The following is a 23,034-nucleotide window of genomic DNA, read 5'->3' on the forward strand; positions in this document are numbered from 1 at the left end:
GGTGCTCAGTAAAGATTTGCCAACCAAATGGATGAATATTTCTGCTGCACTCAAGTTGCGTGACCTTGGGCAAGTCCATCGTTTGGACCTCAGAGATCTGTCTCTGAAATAGGGAGGGTGACTGAGAGGAGGAAAAGACAGAGGTTAGAAATCACTGGCTGACTCCTCCATAAACATGTGCGGAGCAGATGTGAAACCTGCCTGGCCCACCTCTGGCCCCAGGCCTTCATATTTGCACATAGCCCCAAGGCGAGGAGGGCCTGCGGGTTACCAGCCCAGGTCTGAACTTGAACGCAACTTCTGGATCTCAGTGGCATGTGCCTGGTCTGGTGGTTTGGAGTCCAGAGCCCTCTTCTCTGCTTCTTGTGCCCACCTGGTGGCCCCTGGATCACCCCTGCCCCTGGTGGCATATCAGTGAGCCTCACACCTGGCAGCCCTGCTGACCTCTTTGCCTGCACCCTGCAAGCTCATGCTGGGGTCTCTTTCATGGCCCCTGCTATTATTTAGCTCTGGGACAGCTTTTGGACACAGATTTCGCAGGAAAGCCCCTATTCAGTGCTGGGCAAACCAACGGGCACCGTCCAGGCCCAGGCTCTCCTGAACACGGCGACGCCTCACCAGGAAAGAGCGGGCCCTTTGAGACTGGGACCTCCCACTCTTGCCCATAGAGCTCTCCCACCAGTCAATGGGATGGGCCCCCTCGCCCCACTTTGCCTAGAGTAGAACTCATGGGTGGGTAGTGGAGTCAGACCCTGGACAGAGCAGGGATCTTGCCAGCCAGCAGCCTCCCCTGCTGGTCATTCCCTCAGCATTTACGGAGTGCCTGCTGTGTGTTGGGTGCTGCTGCCGTGATCCCGTGGAATCTGCCAATAGAGTCTGAGAGGACAAGCAAGAGTTTGGGGGCCATGAAGACCTAAGTTTGAATCTTGACATTGTCACTTTATTCATTCATTTGCTAAATCCATGCTGAGCACCTCCTCTGCCAGGCAGAGGTGGCAAGACCTCTCCAGACACTTATGTTCAAGTAGGGATCAGACTGTCTTGCTGTGTGTTGACAAGCCTTTGACAGCTCTGAGGGATGGGCAGAAGCCTGCGGGGTACCTGGGGGCTGTCCTAGGACATGACACTGCCTCTTAGCACTTAAAGAAAGGCCCTGGCCAGGCAGGGGTCTTCCATCCCCTTTGGCAGATGTGAGTCTGGACCTTCCACCAGATGGCCCCAGGAACAACGCAGAGGGTGCTGGACAGATGAAGGGCTCTGCTCTCCTTTGGGATAAGCCATGGAACCACCATCTCATTCCTTCCACCCCCGAGGGCATGAGGGGGGAATCCAGAACCCATGAAGGGCAGCCCTGAGCGCCCCTGCTGCCTTTGCCCTGGTGCTCTCCATCCCCACCCCTCTGTTGTTCTCTAAAGGGGCTGCTGGCTCCCAGAAGAGAAGGCCCCGGGCCTGGTCATGCTCACAGGAAGGGCTGGGGTTGGCCTCATTCAGTCCTTCACTTACCCATTGATCCATTCAACAGATACTTACTGAATGAGCGCCAGGCACCATTCCAGATATGGAGGCTACACAAACAAAAATAAGTACACAAATAGGTAAATTATAAGGTACATTAGCAGTCAGGGAAGAACATTCCAGGCAGAGGGACCAGCAAGGACAAAGGCCGTGAACTGAGTGGGCCTGCAAATGCAAGGGCGGTGAGAAGGAGGGTGGGGGTGCGGTCACAGGTGGTGGGCCTGACCGTGAGGGCCCTCAGCAGTGTGAGGGCTCTTCCTTCTTGTGATCGCTCCAAAACCAGGGTGGGTGGGAGCCTGCCCTGCTCCCGGGGAAGAGGCAAGCGCTGCCATCACAGTCTGGCCGGTCTTGACCTTTTGTGGGTGGCTGCATGGAGGAGGTGGCTGAGCCAGGATGTGACAGGGACAGGCTGAGGCAAGGGTTAGGTGGCACTGTGACAGGTCATGGATCGGTTTATGGCTGGGTTGGTGTCCCCAGCAGGTATTTGTTTTTTGTCTAACGATGCACACAGCGGGCCTCTCCTGGTTCACCCAGCAGCCTTAGGTCTGAGGGACCCTGGTTTCCAGGTCAGATCATAAAGGTAGGGATGAAACAGTCTGCATTTTAAAGATGGGGAGCCCAGGGAGGAGCTGGGCCGCCCAGGGACTGCTGGCTGGGAGCAGCTGCTTGCAGTCAGCCCCTTCACAGGTGAGCCAGGGGTCAGTCAGCCCGGAGGCTGTTTTGGGTCCATTTTTGGGAGAGAGGCCTGCTCTTTGTCCCCAGGTGGGCGCCGCACTCAGGGGTCTGGATGTTCCGGACCTGGCAGTAGGTAGTTTCCTTGGCAGAGGGATCAGCATGAGCAAGAAAACAGCGAGGCTCTGGGCACGTGGATTGGTTAGGTCCGGGCTAGGGCCCAGGCTGTTTTGAGTTTCCCAGTTGACACTGGGATTGCCGGTCCACGCCACTCAGGAACGAGTGGTCTCTGTGCCACCAGCCCCTGCAGTCCTCAGCCAAGGACCCGGTGGCACAGCAATCCTGGCATGAAACCCTTTCTTGCTCTCCCCATCCCCAACCCAGAGGGGGCTGGAGCAGTGAGGTGGAGATGCTGCCGGAGGGGTGGGGAGAAGCCCCTGGCCTCGATGTGTGGGGAGGTTGGTAGGTGCTGGTGGGAGTTAGGAGGTGGGGAGAGGGGAGGTGGCCCATCTCTGAACCACAAAACCCGTGCTCCTCCCCTCTTACCAGAACAGAGAGGGGCCTGAATGGAAAGCTTGGTGAGGGGTGAGGAGAGTGAAACACTAGCGAGTGGCGACCAGAGGAGCTCGGAGAGAGCCAGGTCTGACAGGCTGTGTGGTCTGTGGCTCAATAATCCATAATACGATCGATAATAGAATAGACCGACCCCTATAGGTCGGACACGTGTCTGGAAAGAAGGGTGGGTAGGTGGATGGAGAGGCGAATGAATGAATGAATGGCTGCGTAGGCGGTGAGACGCCCAGCAAGGCGGTGGCCAGCCCAGCGCTCAATCACAGTCCCTTGGCATCACACCCTCCTGACCGCTCAGACCTCCCCCAAACACACATACACTGCTCAGAACGCCCCCCCTCCCACCGCAGCCGCCTGGGGCGCGTAATCCCAGGCTCCAGGCGGCTTGGGGACTGGGGCAAGGAGGGGCCACACCATTTCGCGGGGCTCTACGCCAGCCTTTAGCGTCGTGGCTGGGCCACCCCTCTGCCGAGGGGTGGGGGTCAGAAGGGGAGGAAACCTGGAGGTGTGGTCCGCCTTGAAATACCCGCCCCCTCCCCGCCGCTCTTCTTTGTCTCCGGCTAGTCCTCCACTGTCTCCCGACCATGACCTGCTTCTTCAGGCAACCCTGGCCGCGCAGGCTTCCAGGCTGCTCCTGGATCGCAAGTGTTAGCTCCAGCTGCCCCCAGGCCTTAGGCAGCTTCCCCTGCCCAGGGTTCTGCAACCCGTGTCTCCAGCACCTGGAGCTGGCAAGTGCCAGGATCCGTGTCTAAGCTGCGTCTCCAGTGCAGAGAGGGGGCGCAGGATGAAGTCCCCGCCTCTCCGCCTTCCCTCTTCCTCCTCTCCTCCCCCACTGCTCGGCGCTTTGCGCCCTGACCCCATCGCAGCCTGTTCGAGCCTTAGTGGCTCTTCTGCGGTTATGGGATCCCCGAGAGCACTCGGTCCACCGCCACCCCCCACCCCCACCTCGCCCGAGGGGCCTCAGCCCACACGCAGAACACAGCCCCATGCAAGATCGCCCTCACACACACCACAGCCTTTCGCGGACGCACGGCCCTGCACAAGCGCACTGCCTCCTCCATGCACAGCCCCAACAGCCGCAATCCCACTCGCAAACAGGCCCACACGTAACACAACACCCCTCAGACACACTCGGGCCCACGCAGACACAATTCCCCCCAACACAACCTCACACAGACACTGCTCTGCACAGGCGCAGTCACACCCACGCAGTCACCCCCCCCATAAACAATCGCATACAAACATGACCCACGCAGGCACCGCATCACTCGGTTCCTCTGAGACCCAGAGACACATTCACAGCTTGCATCCATTCACAGCTCGCAGCCAGACCCCTACACCCCGTGACATTCACACGTAGGACAGACCAGCAGTATACCGCCTCATTGATACACACACGGACTTCAACGCGCAGCCAAGAAGAGCTCACCCACCGGCTCGTAAGTCACTGGAAAAATATTAAAGCGTTCCCTCCCTCCCTTTTTATCTCTGGGTAGCGCGCGCGCGCGCACACACACACACACACACACACACACACACGCACGGAGACATTCACCCCCACCCCCAGTCCCTAAGCGCCACCGAGCCTCCTAGCCTGTGACCCGGAGCCCCGCAGTGAGCCGCTGGAGCGTCTCCCCTACGCCCCCTTCCTCTCTGCTCCCCCTTCCTCTCCCCTCCCCCTCGTCTGGGGCGAGGGCTGCGCGCAGTCAAGCCCCCTTGTCGCGCGCCCCTCCCCACGCGCGTGTGCGCGCCCCCCTCCCCCCCCCCCCCCGCCCCGCGTCTGCATCGCGCTTTCCGAGTGGATGCGGCCACGGGGCGGTCTCTAATTACCTCCTGTCCCCTGGCGACCCGTGAATAATGGCTACTGAGGGCGCTCGCAGGGGCTGCTGAGAAGGAAACGCGGGGCGCGAGAGGCGCGGCGCGCGCGGGAGCGCGAGGGAGAAGGAGCGAGCCGGGCTGCGCGAGCGGCGGCGGAGAGAAAGGAATCGTGCGAGCGCTCACATTTTTTTCTCCCAAGGATCTTCTCCGGCTGCCGAGTTCTGGAAGGAGCGAAGGGGAGCAGGCGTGCGCGGAGGAGGAGGCTGCCTGGGGAAGGGAGACGGCGAGACGCGCAGCGCCGGCGCTGGGAGACCCGGGAGGAGCCCGCAGGTATTGTTGGCGGAAGCTTTGTGCCTTCGGGGAGCCGTTCTGGGGTGCGCGGGCTCCCGGATCCCCGACCACCGCGGCGCTCCAAACCCGGCACCCCTCCCGCACGCCGCAATCTTGGCTGGAGTTGCAGCTTTGCCTGTTCGGGGGTTGGTTTTCCGTGTCGGTTGAGGGAATTGGTCTCAGGAGAAGGAATTTCTTTTTTTCTTTTTTTTTTTTTTGCCGCAGTTTGGTTGTGCTGGAGATTCCTTCCTCCCCTTTCCTCCTCGGTCTTGGCGACAGTCGTACTGGCGGCAGGCGAGGGGCTGAGATGGAGGGATGAGATGGAGGGGCTAGTGGCAGTGGGTGGGGAGTGAGACACCGGCGAAGGAAGGAGTTTTTTTGCTCAAGTTCGCAATCTGCGCCCCAGAGCTGGCCAGGCCGGCGAGGGCCGTCCGCGCTCCGGGTCCTGCTCCCGGCAACCGGTGGGAAACTTCCCGAGAGCGCAGCCTCCTGGGGAACTTGGCGCCCCTGCCGCCTCCGGGTGCTTCCTCCGGCCGGCCGCCCGCCAGCGCTTACGGTTGTGCTCCCCACCCCCGCCTTCCTCTACCCCCAGCGGCTTCCGGATCTGCACCGAGCAGAGCTGAGCTCCGAACACTTCCCCTGGAGACCCCTCCCCACTCCTCGCGCGGCGCCTGCTGGATCTTGTGCCGAGTGGCCGGGCTGACAATGAAATCTGGCGCTTCTGCTGTCGGGGTGGGGGTTAGTGGTAGCTTGGTCTCTCCTGGGGCTGCTGACCCTGTGGAGGGGACGGGGGCGGGGGGGGGGGTGCTTGTTGGGGTAGAGACTTTGACGTAGGATGGCGCCTTGAGGGGTGGGGGCGGGGGCAGGTGAGCTGCAGGGAAGGCCGAGGCCTGAGTTCTGGCCCCGGGCGGTGGATTCTTGGGCTTGCTGATTGGTGACTTCAGGATCATCGTCGGGCCTCCCCAACCTCAGCCTCCTCCCTCCAACTGGGCCTCCTCCCCTCCGGTACAATGCAGGCTTCAGAGGGGATCCTGAGGGTGGCGCGCGCGCCCGCGCGCGCGCGCGCCCGCGTGTGTGTGTGTGTGTTTCTTGCGATCCACAGCAGATGCTGCCCTGGTGACCGGCGATTCGGGCGCCTCATCCCCTCCCCCAGGGTCTGGGCGAGAGAGAGAAGAGGGGGAGGGGAGTGGTGGGAACTTCTTTTCCCACTGGGGCCTTAAGAAGGGAGAGAATTTCTGGGGATTGCAATCCTGAGAGGGGCTCACCTCAGAGTGGGGGCCACGAGGTCAGAGGTTTCTGGGCACTCAAAGCTCCCAGATCCGTTTGCTCCTTTTTTTATTTTTGAGGGGGGGGGGGGACGGGGCTAGTTGGAACGGGGTTGGGGGAGGAGAGTCGATGGGAACCTGCCTTATGGGATTCCCAGGTGTGCAGCCCAAGGGCTAGACAGGGACCCTGGAGCTGGACACCCAGGCAGGTGAAGGAGATCCTCCCTGTTTAAAGAGGGTTCCTGGGGGAGTGTGGAGGCACCTGGGGGAGGGGAGTAGCAGACAGTTTTCAGGCCAGTCTGTGGCTTGGTCCAGGAATAGAGAGGGTTCCCCAGCTCTCTCGCCCCACATGGCAGGAACGGGCAGCAGGACCCTTTGACTTGCTAGCAGGGAAGGAGCTAGCAGACGCCTGGTGCTGCCACGAGCAGGACCTGGCGGGTGGAGCCTGAAATAAGAGCCAGAGAGGGTGTTGCCCCGGGGCCCTTGTGGCCCTGAGGCTTTGAAAAAGGGCTACCTGACTTGGCAGGTCCACAGGAACTGGAAGTGTAATCATAGGGACTGGGGGGGCACTTCTGCACTTGCCCCTATTCCCCCCCACCACCACCCACAGCTAGAGGCTGGGTGGGTAAGGGTGAGTTTCTGACCCTTAGGTTGGACTGTGAGACCCTAGGTGCCGAGGGCAGAGCTGGGTGAGGTCATAGGGGACCAGGGCCCAGTAGGGGGCAGGATTGATTTCTCCTCACTCCCAGGAGAAAGCACCCCGGTTAGGCACAAGCCCCTGATGTGTAGGTATTTGAGGGGCTGTCTTCTCTCTTCCCCAACCACCCCGAATTTCCGAATTTCCGTTTCCTGCTGGTGAGAACCAGTCCCTGGGGATCTTAGAGACCTGAGGCCTGGCACAGGATGGGCCCTGGGCTTTACTAGACCAACACAGGAGTGAATGGATCAGGAATGAATGAATGAATGAATGAATGAATGAATGAATGAGGAAGGCTTCTCAATTGGAGGGGTTTAGCCTATTTTTTTTTTTTTTTTAAGAAAAGGACCTTTTTAAAATATGATTCATAGAACATCTGAAAAATGGAAAGAAACAAAGAGGGTACTGAGCCTCCGCGCTGTGCCGGCGGGATGTGTGGATGCGGCCTCTGCAGTCCTGTGGCTGGCGGTTGGCTTGTTGTTAAAGGCTCCGTCGTCATTCTCTGTCCGTCCGCTGTGTATCCTGCGCCCTCCTTTGGCACGCTAACAGCGGGCTTTTCCTGTTTTGCAACCAGCTCATCATAAACACCATGTCTCCAGGCTCTTCCAATCTGGTGGATGTACCATCATTTACTTAATATTCCCCTTTTGCTCAGCATTCTGGATGCTCCTGATGAATGAGGTAGTGGATATATTTTTGTGTAGAAAGGTTTTTTTGATGTTTAAGATGATTTCCTAAAAATGATTCTGCTGATGCCAAAGGCTCCGACGTGCCTGCAGTAAAAGAAATGGGCCTCTCATTTTTCCCAGAGAAGGGGCACATGATTCTCTTTCCTTCTAGCACAATCTAGAACCTTCTATGAGACCCAAAAGGAGCCTTGGCAATGAATCACCTGTTTAACCCTCCTCCTTTGACAGAGGAGGTGACGGGAGCCCAGAGAAGGGAGGGAGTCCCAAGGTCGCACCGCAGTTGCTGGGCCCTGCAGCCCCCAGGAATGGGCTACTGGTCTGCCATGTTGGTTTTGCATCCTGAGAGTCCCTAGGGCTCCTGCAGCCGGACCTCGTCTACCTCACATATGGGAACATTGAGACCCCCAGAGTGGAGAGAAGCACCCAGCATGCCTCCAACTGAGATGGGCTCCCAAGCCCTTCTGTGTCACACTCGCTGGCTGTGGCCACAGGATCTGGGGTCACCCAAGTTAGCAGCCTGCCATTGGCCAGCCATGCGATCCCTGTTGTCTCCCCCCCGCCCACCCCCCCCCCCCCCCGCCACACACACACACACACATCTCACCCTTCCTCTTTGCCATCCCATTTTCCAGAAGGAAAAGCCAAGAATCCAAAGCAGGTGCAGCGAGAGGGGTGAGACTTGCAGAGGTCAGAGGACCCCAGTGGTTCTGCCCCTCCCTTGTGCCTCAGTTTACTTGTCCAAAGAGCAAAGTCTGGATCTGTTAGGAGTTGGGGGCAGGTGTTGCACAGGTACCCCCTTGTGGGGGAGGGGAAGGACCAGCTACATCTTAAACTCTCCCTCTGACCTTAGATTGACCCCAGGAGGCCCCCTGGGGAGGGAGGGGAAGAGAGGACGAGACAAAGGAGAGAGAAAAGAAAGGAAGGGGAGACAATGGAGAAAAAGGAAGGGGCTAGAAAAGAGAAAGGGGAGGTTATTTAAAATGAAGAAAGAAGAGAGAAAATCTCTCCCCCAGAGGAGAAGTTGGGGGACACCCTCCCTGTATGGGTATTAGGGGGGCCAGAGTTGGATGGCCAGGAAAGGTTAGATATCCAGGGGCTCTGCCAGGGCTGTTTAGGGGGGAGGGCCCGGGGCTCAGAAAAATCCCAGGTGCACTCAGGTGACAGGGAGGCAAGACCTTGGTGACTTCTCTGCTCATGGGCTCCCCATCAGGATAGGTGGCAGGGCCCTCAGCGTTGGGGGCTGGGACCAGGGTGTTGGTAGGGGCAGGTCATTGTGGCTCTGACTTCCCGTCGCAGGGAAGGGACCTTCTGTTCGCCTCCTGCCCGCATGCCCACCAGCCGTGGAGCGTAGAGCAGCCCTCTGTGAGGATGGGTATTTGGGCATTTCTGTGATGTGCCTCTGTGCTTGGGTGTGTCCCTGTAGGTGCCTGCACATCTGTGTGTGCCTTTGTGTGTGTGTGTGTCTGATCCTGTTTGTGTATTCTTGGGGGTTGGTGTGCCTGCCAGCCTGGGCATGTGTGTGCCCACATGTGTGTGTGTCGGATTCTGTTTGCATATTTCTTAAGGGGTCTCTGTGCCTTGCAGCTTTGGCACGTGTGCATGCATCCATGCCTGTGTGTGCGAATCTGTGTGTGTCCCTGTCTGAATGTGCCCTGTCTCTGTTCCCGTTTGTGCATTTCTGGAGAGCATGCCCCAAGCTTGGGCACGTTCCTGTGTGACTGTGAGCACACGCTCTCCTGATGGCCCCAGAGGAACCCAGGCGGCGGGCTTTTCAAGCTGCTTTCAAGGCTGTGCGGGGGGGGCGAAAGGGTGGGGGAGCCTTCGGTTTGGAGGGTGGATAGAGGAAGGCAAAAGAAAATCTTAAAAGACTCTTCCCTCTGGTCTCCAAGGAGATCAGCCTGTGAAATGATCTGCACGTTAATTAAAAATGATTATATCCTGATTGAGCCGCTCCTGCTCACATCCCCTCCAAGGGAGAGGGTGAGGCTGAGACCAGCGGATGTGAAATGGGGCAGGTCCAACTGCAGGGCACACCAGCCAGCCCACAGCAGGGCGCGGGCCTCCGAGGGGCTGAGTGGAGCAGTGTTGGGGGTATGCGAGGAGGTTGAGTTGAGCTCCTCCTTCGAACATAAAAATACCCCTCCTGTGGGTGGTGCTCTCTGAGCTCTCAGGAGCTGGGTGGCAGCCACCAGGCCCCATGTGCTGGGCACCGGCCTGATTGTTTACACAGATCCTGTGAGTCAGCATTTGTAGTCCTGGGTTTACAGAGAGATAATAAGCTTGAGGTCACAGAGCCAGAAGTTGGGGGCCCCAGGCTGGGCCCAGTCTTCTGACCCCCAGGCCCAGGTCCCCTTCCTAGCTCCCAGCTGTACCCAGGCTCACAATGAGGGGCCCTCCCTCTGCATGACCCTTGAGGAGCTGGAGGCTTCACGGACAGGCCCTCTCATCCTCCACAAACCCCTGAGGTCGTTTCTTTCTGAGGCCCAGCTCCTGGGGTCCGGGCTATGATGGCCATTCAAGGGGGCAGCCTGATGGCTTGCCGGCTGGGCAGCTCCTGTCTGACCCAGGTCACCTTTGCCAGCCTGGGGATGGCCTCCCACTCCCACCCACCGTCTCCCAAGGTGGCTGATGATTCGGCCGCAGACCAGCCACAGGTGCCCCTTGGGGCCTGCCAGCTGCCACGTACTGACACTCCTGGGTATATGCCACCAAGACCTTTCTGGAAAAAGTCGGGGCCTTGCCTGGGTACTTCGCCCCCAGCCAGCCCTGGAAGGACAGCAGAGGTAGGAAAAAGTAGTCGTAACAATAATAACCCAGGTGGTCCTCAGCCTGTACTGGGACCGGTGTTGTGGTTCATGGAGTGTAGGTGTGGGGTGAGCCGCTCACATGGCACCCGTGGAGACCTGGCTTCGGGGCAGCCTCATTCAGAAGCACCTGAGTGCCCCGGCCACGTGCAAGGGCCTTCCTGCTTCCCTGAGCCTAGCTTCCCCTTGGTGCAGTGGGTATCATAGCTCTTTCCTGGGAGCACTGCTGGGAAGGTCGGGAAACCAGGTCAAGTTTGTTCAAGTGCCTGGCGGCACCCGGCACGCGGGTCACTCAGGGTTCACGTGTGCATCTGTCCATCGGGGCACCCGTGTGCCACGCTGGCGCTGGGTTTGCAGGCTTCGGAGGAGGGTCGCACGGTACTCCCTTGGCGCTTTCTAAGAGCTTGAGGTGATTGTCATCTCAGTAGGAGCCTCCAGGGGCTAAGAAGCTCCTGGGACCCCCCTTCTCCCAGAAGCTGCATTACCTGAGAATGGGAAAGGGCGGGATGTTTCTCCTGGACCAGGTTTCTTAGGGGAAACTTGACCAAGGGTAGGGCTCTGGGTCCAGAAATAGTCTTATGAAGAGTCAGAGAGCAGATGGGACCAGAAGAGTTAGCACCCACAGGCTCCCAAGGGCAGAGTCAGGAGAGACACTGGCCGATGTTGGCTTATCCCACAAAAAGCCCTTTGCACTGAGGCATCAGAGAGACCCCGCCTGCCCAGGCCGTCTCTGCCAGGGGCCACCTCCAAGAGCACCTTGAGCGAGGTGGTAGCTATCTCTGCAGAAGACCCCTTCCACCTCCCCCGGGCCTGAGACCCTCCTTCCGTCCTGCGAGGGGGAGGCTGGGAAGTCCCGCCTCAACGGTGATCAGAGGATGAACTGGTGCCTACATAATGCGGGTCCACCCCCGGAGCCCTGCAGCCCCGCAATGCTGGTGAGGGGCACCTGGCTCTCCTGAGGCTGCAGCTCAGCTGTGCCAGGGTGGCATATGGGGTGTCCATCATCTACCTTCTCAGGACCCGGAACCAGATGTTTGCATGACATCTGGTCTGTGTCTGTCGGATCTAACCCAGCAGCCCACCCGTGGCCCCCAAAGTGCAGACTCCGGGGCTCACTAAGACTGCCCGTGTCTGGCTTTGAGCCTCGGTCTGCAGGCCTGAGAGCTGTCAAAGGTGCCGGCCTCTTGCACACCCCACCCACCCCGGCCCTTGTTAGCTGTCTTAGAGTTGAGGGTGTGGAAGCAGAGGGCTCACACTGGGGCCAGTCCTGATGGTGCCTCGTTCCTGCAGCTGTTCCCACTGACTGGGCCGCAGAGACGGGTGCGGGGCATCCGACGGGCCTGGTGTGCAGGTCCAGCTCCATTTCCCACTCCCTTCCGTCTTGTCAGCATCCAGCTTGCAGCCTCGGAGGCGCTTGGAGGCTGGCTCCCGCGTCAGCGTGGGTCTGGGGGAGAGGACTTGGGCCCCGAGGCTGGGAGGGGACACAGGTGGCTGCAGAGGCAGCGTGATACAGCATGCTGGGAGGCCGGGCTGTGTGAAGGGGCCTGGTGAGTTCCAGAAGGTCAGACGGTAGGCAGGAACAGGGAAGTCATAGACAGGAGTGGAGGCTGAGTTCCCTGGGGCCTTGACTGCTGTGAAGCGATTGATCTAAAGAGTGCGAGGAAAGAAGGGTCCCCCAGTGAAGATGGCAGCTGGAGCGGGCGCGGAGCTGGGGGCGCGTGGAGGGCGGGGACACAGAGGCCTGGGTGTGGCTGCGTGCCCTCTGCCCGCCAGTCCTCCTTGCGGAGCCTCCGTTTCCTCCCTCAGAAATTCATTCCTGGCCTCCGAGCCCCGAGCCTCCGTCCTAACTCATTGGGCCCAGACTGGACAGGGCCTCCTTACGACCGTGCTCCCCACTGCTGTGGGCGGGGGTGCTGCTCCAGAGGGAAGCAGGCCTGGCCCGGCCTTGCAGCTTGTCACCTAGCCCGGGGGGTGATGCTTAAGTCTCCCTGAGAAGAGGCGGTCTGTGGGGAGCAGTAAATACCCCAGCAGATTGCAGTTCCTGGAAGAAGGCTTCTCACAGAGGAGGGATGCACCTGAGCCCAGGGAGGGGCAGGAGGGGAGCGGCGGGGGGGGTGGGGTGGGGGGAGGGGGCAGAGGAGGAGGCTAGTGGTCAGGGCCATTGTCTCTCAGCTGAGATGTGCGATGGCCCTGCCGGTGCGCCTGGGCACTTCCTGCTGCACCTGGAGCTGCGTGCGTGCGTGCGTGACCGACCTCAGTGGTCAGGAAAGGCTGGGAGGCAGGTGAGGCCTCGGGCTCAGTGTCCGCATGCCCACTGCTGGCCGAGCTCGCAGGGGTCTGTCTTTTCTGCTGTGGCCGCAGAGTCCCCGCTCAGTGGAGTGTGCCCCTGCCCAGACCTGGGTTGTCTGGCACCCCGCTTTTCCTGGTCTTTGGGGCTGATTCCACAGGGTGGTGCCGGGGTCGCCCACACACGCCCCAGGCTCAGGGCCACAGGAAGACGCGGGCCGGGCCGGGCGGGCGCCCCCGGCCAGGTCAGGGGCCGTGGAAGGGCTCAGTGCCGGGCGGGCGCCCAGCTCTCCTCACGGGAACAAGGCTATGACCTGCTGGGCCAAGCCTGACCGCTGGCCCTGGCCAGACTGCTGGTTCCACCCAGGACCCATTCGCCATATGTCCTCACGCCGTCCGCGATAGGACAGCTAGGACACCGTGTAGGGGCTTTCATGTCGCTCTCAGTGGACAAGAGCGTGGGCAGCAGAGGGGTGAGGCGTGCGGCTCTGCCCCCGGGGCCCCGGGAGGGCAGGGGTCTGGCCGGGAGCCCTATCCTTGACTCCCGCTTCAGTGCTCATTCTAACCCCAGCTACTGTGAAATCGGCTCCTCGGGGAGCTGCCTTCCCTGTCATTAAAGCGCTGCTTGCGTTGATATGCGGGAGGGCGCGGTGTTCTCCGGGTAACCTTTGCTGAAGTGACAGCGGCGATGAAAGGCCCTGAAGAGGCGGGTCTGGGTGGTGAGGACAGAGAACGCCGATGCAGGCGGAGCCTGGCCCCAGCTCTCCCAGCCCAACATGTCTGGCCATGTGGCTTTTCCCTCCCATTTTTGAGAGAGGGTCTTAGCTCCTAGAGGAGGGGGAGGTCTAGGAAGAGAAAAAAGGGGTACCCAGGACTGAGGGGGATTGAGAGTAGGGGTGAGTGAGGCAAGAGCTGGCCAGTATGGAGCGGCAGACGGAGGAACCGGGCTGGGGGCAAACTCAAGGGCGAGCGCAAGGTCTGTTCGCATATGCCCTTGGCCCCAGAGGACCAGAGAAGGGGGCTTTGAGGCTCCAGTTAATTAAGGCTGGTTCTAAATCGGGAAGATTAATAAATGGTAATTGTCCTCCCGCCGGAGCCGACCAGAGCTCACCGATGCCTCTGGGAGCCCAGATGATGAATTCCAACACCCGCCCCCCCCCCTTTCTAGAGTCTCGAATTCCCACCCACAAGTATCAGGGACAGACCTGGTGCAGAGCAGGGCCACCTGCTTCCTGCCTGTGTGTGGGTTCAGGGCATGGAGGTGTGTTACCTGCCTGTCCACGTGTCGGCACCTGAGGTGCTCGGACACAGACGGCACATCTGTGTGTGTGTGTGTGTGTGTGTGTGCACGCGCGTGTGTGGCTGGTACCCCCACCCTCCATTCAGCTACCTCCAGGCTTTCCTCCCGACGAACAGTGTCCCTCCAAGGACAAGGAGAGAGGGCCCCGCAGGAAGCTCAGCAGGGCCTGGCTTCGCACCTTCTGTGGAGAGCAGCGCCTGGCTGTTTGGACAGAGGGGACCCCAGGCTTCAGCTCCACCCAGAGAGGCCTGTGCCATCTAGAAGCTCCCGGAGGGAGGGAGTGCCCTCTGGGGAGGTGTGGAAGCAGGTGCCAGTGTGCACCCTCCTCTCTTTTTTGGTCCCTTCTAAGCCCAAAGCCCTGGAGCCCGGAGTGTCCCAGTGGCACCACAGCCGTCGCTGAGGGGGCCCGTCTTGCTGGCCTGGACTGGTCGGAGAGACAGCTTGACCCAGAGAGACCTGGAGAATGTGGATGAGGGGACAGTGTCAGTGCATGTGGACCTGTGTGTGTGTCTGTGTTGTGTGCATTTGTGTGTGTTCTGTGCACTTGTGTGGATAGGGCTGCAAGTGTCGTGTGGACTTTTCTGTTGTGAGTGTGTGTGAGTGGCTCAGGGCTGGGAGTGCAGGGGGTGGGTGTTTCTGCGCATGTGTAGGTGTTGGCCGAACTCGCGTATGTGCATTGGCTGGGGGCGTGCTCTTGGTGAGGTATGTCGGGGGCTGTGCGAGGCCCTACAGAGTCCTTTCTGGCTCATTCCTTCCCACCCAGGGCCCTCTCACCACACCCGCCTCCAGGTCAGGCCGCTCCCAGCCGCCTCACACCCTGACCATCCGTGCTCCCCGCTGCCAGGGACCAAACACCTGCCAGCACAGCTCTCCCCGTTTCCCTGTCCCTGCTACAGACAGCCCCAGGGACAGGGAGGAGGCCACCAGCTCCTCTGGCCTCGCCCTAGGAGAGCCCGAGGAAGTGGGTTTCTGAGTTTCTGCAGCATCTAGGCCACAGGGGAGACCTTTCTGGAGACACCCCGGGCTTTTCCAGACGCGAGCTGGCGCGTTTCCAGAGACGGAACGCTCTTAGAAGCCAGGCACGGCATTTCTGGAGCGGGTACACTCGTTTCTAGAGACGAGATGGAAAGCACTGCTGGAGGAGGGGCACTTGGGAGATGAAATAGGACATTTCTCGAGAGCGGAGAGGACATTTTTTGGAGTAAAAGTGAGGCCTTTCTGGATTCTGGTTCCAAACATTATTAGAGATGCAGCATTTCTGGAAACGGACAATTTCTAGAGATAAAAGGTTGCACATCTGGAAGTGGAATGTTTTGAGGACGGTACGGAAGTATTTTTGGACATAAAATAGGGCACTTCTGGATTTGAGGTGTTTTTGGAGATGGAAAGGCACATCTCTGGAGAGGGGCGACATTCCTGAGCAGTGGCGCATTTTCGGGGCGCAGGCGGAGCCTCGATAGGGAGCCCTGGCATTGCTGGAGGTGGGTTATATTTGAAGATGAACGGGGGCTATTTCTGGAGTGAAAATGGAACATTTCTGGATACGACATCCTGGAGCTGAGAATTTCTGGACATTTTTGGATGGAGATGGGATTTCTCAGGGATGAGGGGGACACAGACCTCTTGAGTAGGTGGGGGTCTCGCAGGGCCCAGGAACGGCCCCACCTGTGACACTTGTTTTGCAGGAGATGGACCTGAGTCCTATCGGGGAGGCTCCCACCGCCGGGCCCCTGGAGTGACAGAGGCCGCCACTCCCCCAGGCCTGTGCTGGATCCACCCCAGGGAGGCAGGGCCCCTCAGTCCGGCCTGGGAGCCGCCCTCAGGCCCCTGCAGGAACAGACAGTGACTGCGTAGTTAAATCCAATTTCTGTCCATTTCCTTGAGCCTCTGAAGCTCCCTCCCCACCCTCTGCCGGAGCCTCCCGCTTTCCCAAGCCCCCGGGGCGGGGACCTCGGCAGCTCTGGGGCCAGCCGGTTCAGCAGGAGGATGTGGGGTTACAAGGCTGAATGTGGGCAAAGGCCCTGATCCTGCTGGGGTCCCTGCTGATGTGGGGGGTCTCGGGCTACCGCCCTGAAGCAGATATGGAGGCCTGTCACCCTTGAGCCTGGAGCCCTGGGGTCATTCTTTCTCTTTCTTAATTGAAATTTCAGCCTCAGTAATCCTGCCACAGAGTGTGAGGCAGGGTGAGACCCGTGCCTGGCCAGTTTGGGGGCGGAGGGGGAGCGCCTCTCCTGTCCCCAGAAGGAGCCAGGCAGTGACAGCCTCCTTGCCCAGGGGCAGGGGACTGCCCAGCCAAACACTGGTGACGGGCATAGCATGGAGGCTGCAGAGGGTGAGCTTGGTTTTAGCCGGTGGCAAACTGCAGCTAAACAGCTGGTATGCCCACCCTGAGAATCTGGGGGGTGGGGGGGCTGGCCTGCTGCAGGCTGGAATGGGGCAGCCTGTGTTGGGAGCTTCTGAGCTAGGGTAGCAAGAGGGCGTGGCCCACCAGAACCACTGCCTCCTCCTGGGTCTGGTGGGGACCAGAGGGGTGGGCTGGCGGCTGTGAGTCAGAGCAGGTGGTGGCGCCAGGCCCAGTTCCTGGTTCAGGCCTGGGTGAGGGCTGGCCTGGTGGGGGTAGGTGGGTGGGGGATGGGCAGCTGAGGAGCCTGTTTTCCCAGCTGCGGTCAGGCAGGCTGGGTGGTGCGCTGGGCCGGGTGCTGGGTCACACCTCTGTCTGTCTGTCTGTCTGTCTGTCTGTCTGTCTCTCCTCCTGGGTGGTCCCTGCCACCACTCAGGGCCTTGGGTCTGTCTGCTGGTGAGGGCAGAGGACTCCAGGGGCCAGTAGGGAACAGGGAGAAACCATGGACTCCAGAGGGGCCCAGGGCCCCCCTTCCTGGAGCTGGGAGGCAACTCCGATGTATTGGGGCAAAATGTCGAGGCTGCCAGCTGCTACCCACATTTGTAAAGACTTAGTCAATCCCTGGCCCCGGTGCTTGCAGGAAGCCAGAGGGCCTGCTTGGGCCTCTGGGGTCTCAGTCTTCCCCATCTGGGAAATGGGATCTGTGCTCAACTTGGTAGGAGTTTTGGGAGCTAAAATACCTGCAAAGTGCTCAACTCGGCCGGTGCGGGCTGTCTTGGTCACTGTCGTGAATACGCATGCCCGGGCCCGGGCAGACCCAGCCCCGCGCCCACAGGAGCTGGAGGAATGCAGCAGCTGTCTGGAGTGTCGCTACTGAGGTGTTTTCCCCAACACCCAGAAATGTTTGTGGGGTACCCTCCCTGCCCAGGGCCTTCTCCGCCCCTGGTGGGCAGGTTTTGTGACTGGAAGCGGAGGCCTTTGGCGTGAGGACATGAGGACGAGGTGGGGTGGGAGGCGCTGCCCCCTCCAGGCGCATTAGCACCCGCAGGACAAGCCGTCAGGTGTTCTCTGGAAAACCATTACAACGCACTCCATGCTCAGCAAGGCCTCGGGACTGTGCTTGCCGCCGGCTCCTAGGAGCGCCCGGCTGGGCTTCTGTGGGGGCGGGGAGGGCGACAGAGGTGCCTGGATGAGAAGGGACAAGTTGGCCCCAGGAACTGGGGAAGCAAAGAGGGCGGAGCAAATTAAAACGCTCCATCCCCTTGCTGGGAGGGCGAGGTGGGGAGGGATGGAATGCAGAGAAAATCTGGCTCCCAGGGGTCAGGCAGGGCCTGTGGCCTTGGAGCCTGCACTGGGCCCCTCCAGCCTGCGGAGCTCCAGACACGGCCCCGCACCTGCACCCCCCCCGACGTCCCGCCTCCCCCATGGCCTCTCCGCCCTGCTGCTGGAGTGTTCTGAGGCCTCAAGTACCCCTGCCCTGAGCTGGGCTGGGTCCTCCCCACGGGGGCTGGTGTTCTGGAGCCTCAGAGGCCTCTGGGCTGGGTCCTAGGCGCCGGCCGCCCAGCCCACTGCTGAGCTGACCTTATCACCTTGGCCCCAGGCAGAGGGCAGCCCTCCACCGTGCATGCAGCTGGCGGAGCCAACAGGACTCACCCCACTCCCCATTGTGAGGGGCGGGGGACACCTGATGCTGCCACCCACACCCCAGGAATCACAGACCAGGCTGAACCCCTTCCAAAGAGGACAGCGGGGACCCAGACCTCAGCACCCCAGAGGAGATGGGACAGCTCACCTGCATGTGCCAGGCCCCTGCCTAGGCTCTGGGCTTGGTGTCCACCAGGAGCCCTCGGAGACCTTTAGGATCTCACATCTGGGGGGAGAGGAGCAGCATAGACACATGGACTGCAGGCCTGGGAGGGCCAGGCCAGGCCCTGCCTGTCCCCAGCGGCTCCCGTGGCCTCTTTGTGGGGAGGACACTGGCCAGGGCCCCCCAGCTCCTCCATTCAGAGGAACATGAGGTCCTCAGGCTAATGATGTGCCCTCTTCCCCCGAAACACCTCCCAGAGCTCCGGCCCTCTCCAGCCGCCCTTGGAGAATGGGGTCGCCGTCCCCTTGTGCCTTCCCTCCCGCCCTCATGGAAAGTACTTCCCCTCTCAGCTCTGCAGATGGTCAGGTGGGGGAGCCCTGACTTTGTGCTCAGACTTCCTTCCTGCAGGTGGTGGGGTGTCCTGTGAGGCAGGCAATCCAGGCCCAGAGAGTGAAGAAGCTGCCCTGCCATGGGCCCCCAGCGGCCCCTCTGGGACCCGAACTGGCCTCCTCAGACTGATGCTTTGTCTGCGCTGGCCTGGACCGCGGCCCCAGGCATCCCAGCGCTCCTTTTGTATTTATTTCTGCCCCGACCCCTGCAGGTCCCAGGACAGACCCCATCTTGGTTTTCCCCAGAGCAAAGCTGCCTCTACTGGTCAGGCCAAGACAGAGGCTGGGGCTAAGCAGGGGAGAGGGGGTGCCTCTTGCCTTCTGTCACGCAGGGAGGGAGGCAGAGAATGAACTGCCCTTGACAGGGAGACATGGAGGGGGGAGGGGGGAGGGGGGAGGGGGAGGGCAGGAGCAGACACACCTGAGATGAGCATACCCTCCCATTGGCACGTCAAGAGCGGGGTCACCATTTTAGTGTTCAGCACACATGCCGCTCCCTCTTCCGCACCCCCTTTCTGATCCCCCCCAAACCAGGAAGGTAGCATCTGACCAGCAGAGAAAGAACGAAAGAGAAAAAGGGGAGATTAGTGAGAAGAAAATCTGATTTTCGAGTTACCTTAGTTACCAGCTCGCCCAGCCTTCCTGCACAGGGGCCCCTCCCTCCCGGCCTCTGTCACCCCCTAATGAGACATGGCCCTTGTCCGTGAGTTCTGCAGCGGGAAGGGGAGAGCCAAGGACTTTCCAGTAAGAAGGGGCTCTGGGGGGTTAAGCAACTGCTCCTGTGTGTCCGAGGGCTCTCCTCTCCTGGTGCCCTGCCCGCCCTTCCCGGTCCCTGCAGCTCCTGCCCTGGCTCCAGGTGGACAGAGAGCCGGGCTCTGGGGAGGCCCGTCCTGCACTGTTCTCATCTCTCCCTCCTGACACCCTGAGCTTCGCCGGGGCCACAGGAAGCATCTCCGTCCTGTGCAGGGAAGCAGAGGCCTGGCCGCTCCTTGGTGCTGCGCCTGCCCCTTGGCCGAGCTCCAGGCGGCCGTGGCTTTGGGGCCGTTGGGAGGGGTGCAGAGGAAAGGCTGGTGGGGAGATGATGCTGGAGGGGGAGGGAGACAAGCAAAACCATTTGATCAGAAGCTGCATATCTTAGGAGAGCGCGTTTCAGCTCTTTTGGGAAGCTGGTCCTGTCCTTTAATTTTCTAATAAAAAGGAATTATGTTTGCTGAAAAGGCAGTAGTAGTAACCAGCTTGTAGCGGCCGTAATTCCTGTCTTGGGTGTCTGCCGGCCTGGAGCAGCGGGTGGCCTCCTGTGACCACAGGGGACACTGTGCAGGGGCCAAGGAACAGGAGCACTGGGGCCTCCCTGGGCAGCAGGCTGCAGGCAGTGCCAGTGGCTCTGCTCTGCTCACCTGCCTGGGCTGTCCACCCCCAGCCCAGCCCCAAGCCATGGCTCCAAGCTCACTGCCCAGGCCCGAGACTCACAGCAGACACTTACTAAATGTCTGTGGCAGCATGAATGAGTGAAATCTTACAGCCTGGGTAGCTGCAGGCCGATTCTAGCAGGATCTTTGTTGAATGAATGGATGCGGGAAGGCATGTCTGCCTGCTCTCCGAATCTGTCTGCAACGGCTTGCCAACCTTGCATACCCTCCCCCCAAGCCCCTGGCCCTGAATTGACTAGAAACTTTGCCAAAAATCCTATCATTTAAAAAAAAAATAATGTGTTCATTGTTGAGAGAGAGAGAGAGAGAGAGAGAGAGAGAGAGAGAGAGAGAGAGAGAAGCAGTATGTGCAGTCAGAAGTTTCCATCCCACAGCTCTAGGCCTGAGTCTGAGGAGTCATGCTGGAGTCCACCTTTAGCTCTTCCTCTCCCCAGGAACTCTGCGTGTTTCTCGTGAGACTGGAGTTTTACTCCGTGGGACACTTCCACACACACTGTTCTGCAACTCCACGGGCCTCCTCCATCACCCCGCGCCCCGGGGCCAGGACACACTGCGCTCTGTGTGGTGCCCGCGTGGCCAGCTCTTCTGCTGTCACAAATGCCTTCGTCCCAGTCCCAGCTCAAGGAGCTCGTGTGGGCGGAACACTTACCACGGCGGCACTCCTAGCGGCAGTCCTGTGGCTTGGAAGGAATCTGCTCCGTTCCATGCCCCAACGCTTTTTGTGCCCCTTCTGTGCACAGGCCGCGGGCACAGGCCCTCCATGGCTCTGGAGGGGCGAGGGAGCGTGTCCAGGAGCCCATCGCTGCTGGCACCAGCTGCCATCAGACTAGTTTGTGCCACTGCAGATGCCAGGGCTCGTGGGGCATCAGAGCTCACCCACAGCATTCTCTCTGGAGCTGCCTCCTGCCCCCACCCCACATCCCACTACCAGACTCTTCAACCAGCAACTAGGGAGCAGCCTGGGGCTCGTCTGGCTAGGCACTTGGGAGGACAAGCAGACATGCCCAGCACCCCGCTCCTGTCCTCGGGCTCCTGAACCCCTGTCCGAGGGGGTGGCCCAGGAGTCAGAATTTAACAAGCCCCTTGGGTGCTGCGGGGCCTGCAAGGATCCAGGACCAGCCCGAGGCGTAGTGGGGGCAGGGACATTTTTTTAGGCGGCCCAGGGACCAGTCCTCTGTGGCCCTGGCTGGGCAGCGAGAGACCCATGTGCTGGAAGAGGGGAGGGCAAGGGGCCAGCAGGAGGCGCTGTTTCCGAAGATTCTGGTTGGGCAGTGGGGCTGGTACCCTGTGTCCCCTGCCTATTCTTGGCACGTAGTAAATGCTTCAGAGACGTTGCCTACAGAATAGTGATCGAGTGAATGGGCGCTGGTGTCTGTGCTGACTGTGGGCTACCTGTGGGATGGCCGGGGCCAGCCCCACTTGCCGGCACAAAGCTTGGCGGGGGAGACCCGGCCGCCGCCTGCGGCAGCTTGGAGTCCAGGTTCCGGTGCCCCCGTCTGCCCTGCGTGTGGCTGCTCTGCTCAGTGGCTCGCGCCCGCCAGCGCAGCACATAAGCGGCCGTGAGGGTTCGTGACCAGGAGGCAGGGCTTTGCTCCCAACAGGGTCCATCAGAGGCCGTTGGCCCTGAGCAGCCGGGGATAGTGTTTATTCAAAATCATTTTGTAATTGCAAAAGAGGAGAGACGATGGTTATGAATGGAAAAGGGAAAGATGACGGAGGGACATAGGACAGCCCAGCCGGTGTGGCTCAGTGGTTGAGCGTTGACCAGGAGCCTGCCCGTCCGATTCCCGGTCAGGGCACATGCCCAGGTTGCAGGCTCCATCCCAGCAGGGGGCGTGCAGGAGGCAGCCCGTTGGTGTTGATGTCTCTCTCTCATCGATGTTTCTGTCTCTTTCTCCCTCTCCTGTCCTCTCTGAAATCAATAAAAAATAGGTCACAGTCCTCCCCAGGCTTCCCCGAGGGCCTGCTTTTACTGGCTCCATGTGGGCCTTCGGGTTGTTTCGGTGCTTCTGGGCCCTGCCTTTAGGGGGTGCCCTCTGACCTGCTGGGGAGGCTGGTAGCTGACACATGACCCTTTGCTGGGGAGCTGGCTATCGGTAGCGAGGTGAGGGCACCTGGATGGGAAGTGAGGAGCCCTGGGCCTGCACAGGTGCCGGGAACTCGTTCCGTAGAGAAAAGGAGGGAGAGCCTGGGAAGCATTCAGGGAAGGGGGGGTCTTGGGACATGAGGACTTGACTCCAGGTCAGCCCCCCGCGAGGCCGCGGCGGGACGGTGTGTGTCTGCGTGTCTGTGTTGGGGCAGCTGGGGGGCTGGGCCCCAGAGGCCTGGCCCCGAGATCCTGCTCCATTCTTAAGTGATTGGAGCCAGTGGCCTGGGTTGGTGTGTTTGAGACTGTCTCTCCAGCAGAGCTTGCAGGAGGGCAAGGGGGTCAGGGAGTCTCCCCACAGGCTAGGGAGGTGGACATGTGATGCTGGTGGCCCCCATACCTCATCAGGTCCCCACCCCCATCATGCCCCCACCCCCATCAGGCCCCCACCCCCCATCAGGTCCCCACCCCCATCAGGCCCCCACCCCCCATCAGGCCCCCACTCCCCATCAGGCTCCCACCCCCCATCAGGCCCCCACCCCCATCAACCCCCACCCCCATCAACCCCCACCCCACATCAACCCCCACCCCCCATTAGGCCCCCACCCCACATCAACCCCCACTCCCATCGACCCCCACCCCCCATCAGGGCCCCACCCCCCATCAGGCCCCACCCCCATCAACCCCCACCCCCATCAACCCCCACCCCCCATCAGGCCCCCACCCCCCATTAGGCCCCCACCCCCATTAGGCCCCCACCCCCATCAACCCCCACCCCCCATCAGGTCCCCAACCCCTACCGCCCCCACACCCCCTCCAGGACAGAACGCCCTCCACCCGGAACAGCAGGGGCAGGAGCCTTCCTTGTTCCCAAGTCCTCCAGGGACTCAGAGAGGCCCTGCTGGTGCCACTGCCCACCCTCTGGCACTCAGCTGCTCCCCAAAGAAAGACCTTGTCGCGGAGGGAGGAGGGAGATCTGGGAGCCAACGTTCTTTTCCCGATCCAAGGAAACATCTGTTCACACCGCTGCTAGAG

At 60.6% G+C, this 23,034-nt stretch overlaps 1 protein-coding gene across 2 annotated transcripts in view; it reads left to right on the top strand.

Annotated features, from left to right (window-relative positions):
• Positions 1 to 23,034, top strand: part of RAI1 (retinoic acid induced 1) — a 118,371-nt gene that overhangs the window by 41,857 nt on the left and 53,480 nt on the right. For both annotated transcript variants that reach the window (XM_036296256.1, XM_036296257.1), the window contains exon 2: positions 4,775 to 4,905. The gene's annotated coding sequence lies outside the window, so the exon portion shown is untranslated. The remainder of the gene's footprint in view (positions 1 to 4,774; positions 4,906 to 23,034) is intronic.

The sequence above is a fragment of the Myotis myotis genome, unplaced genomic scaffold, assembly GCF_014108235.1.
Source record: "Myotis myotis isolate mMyoMyo1 unplaced genomic scaffold, mMyoMyo1.p scaffold_m19_p_29, whole genome shotgun sequence".
Lineage (NCBI taxonomy): Eukaryota > Metazoa > Chordata > Mammalia > Chiroptera > Vespertilionidae > Myotis > Myotis myotis.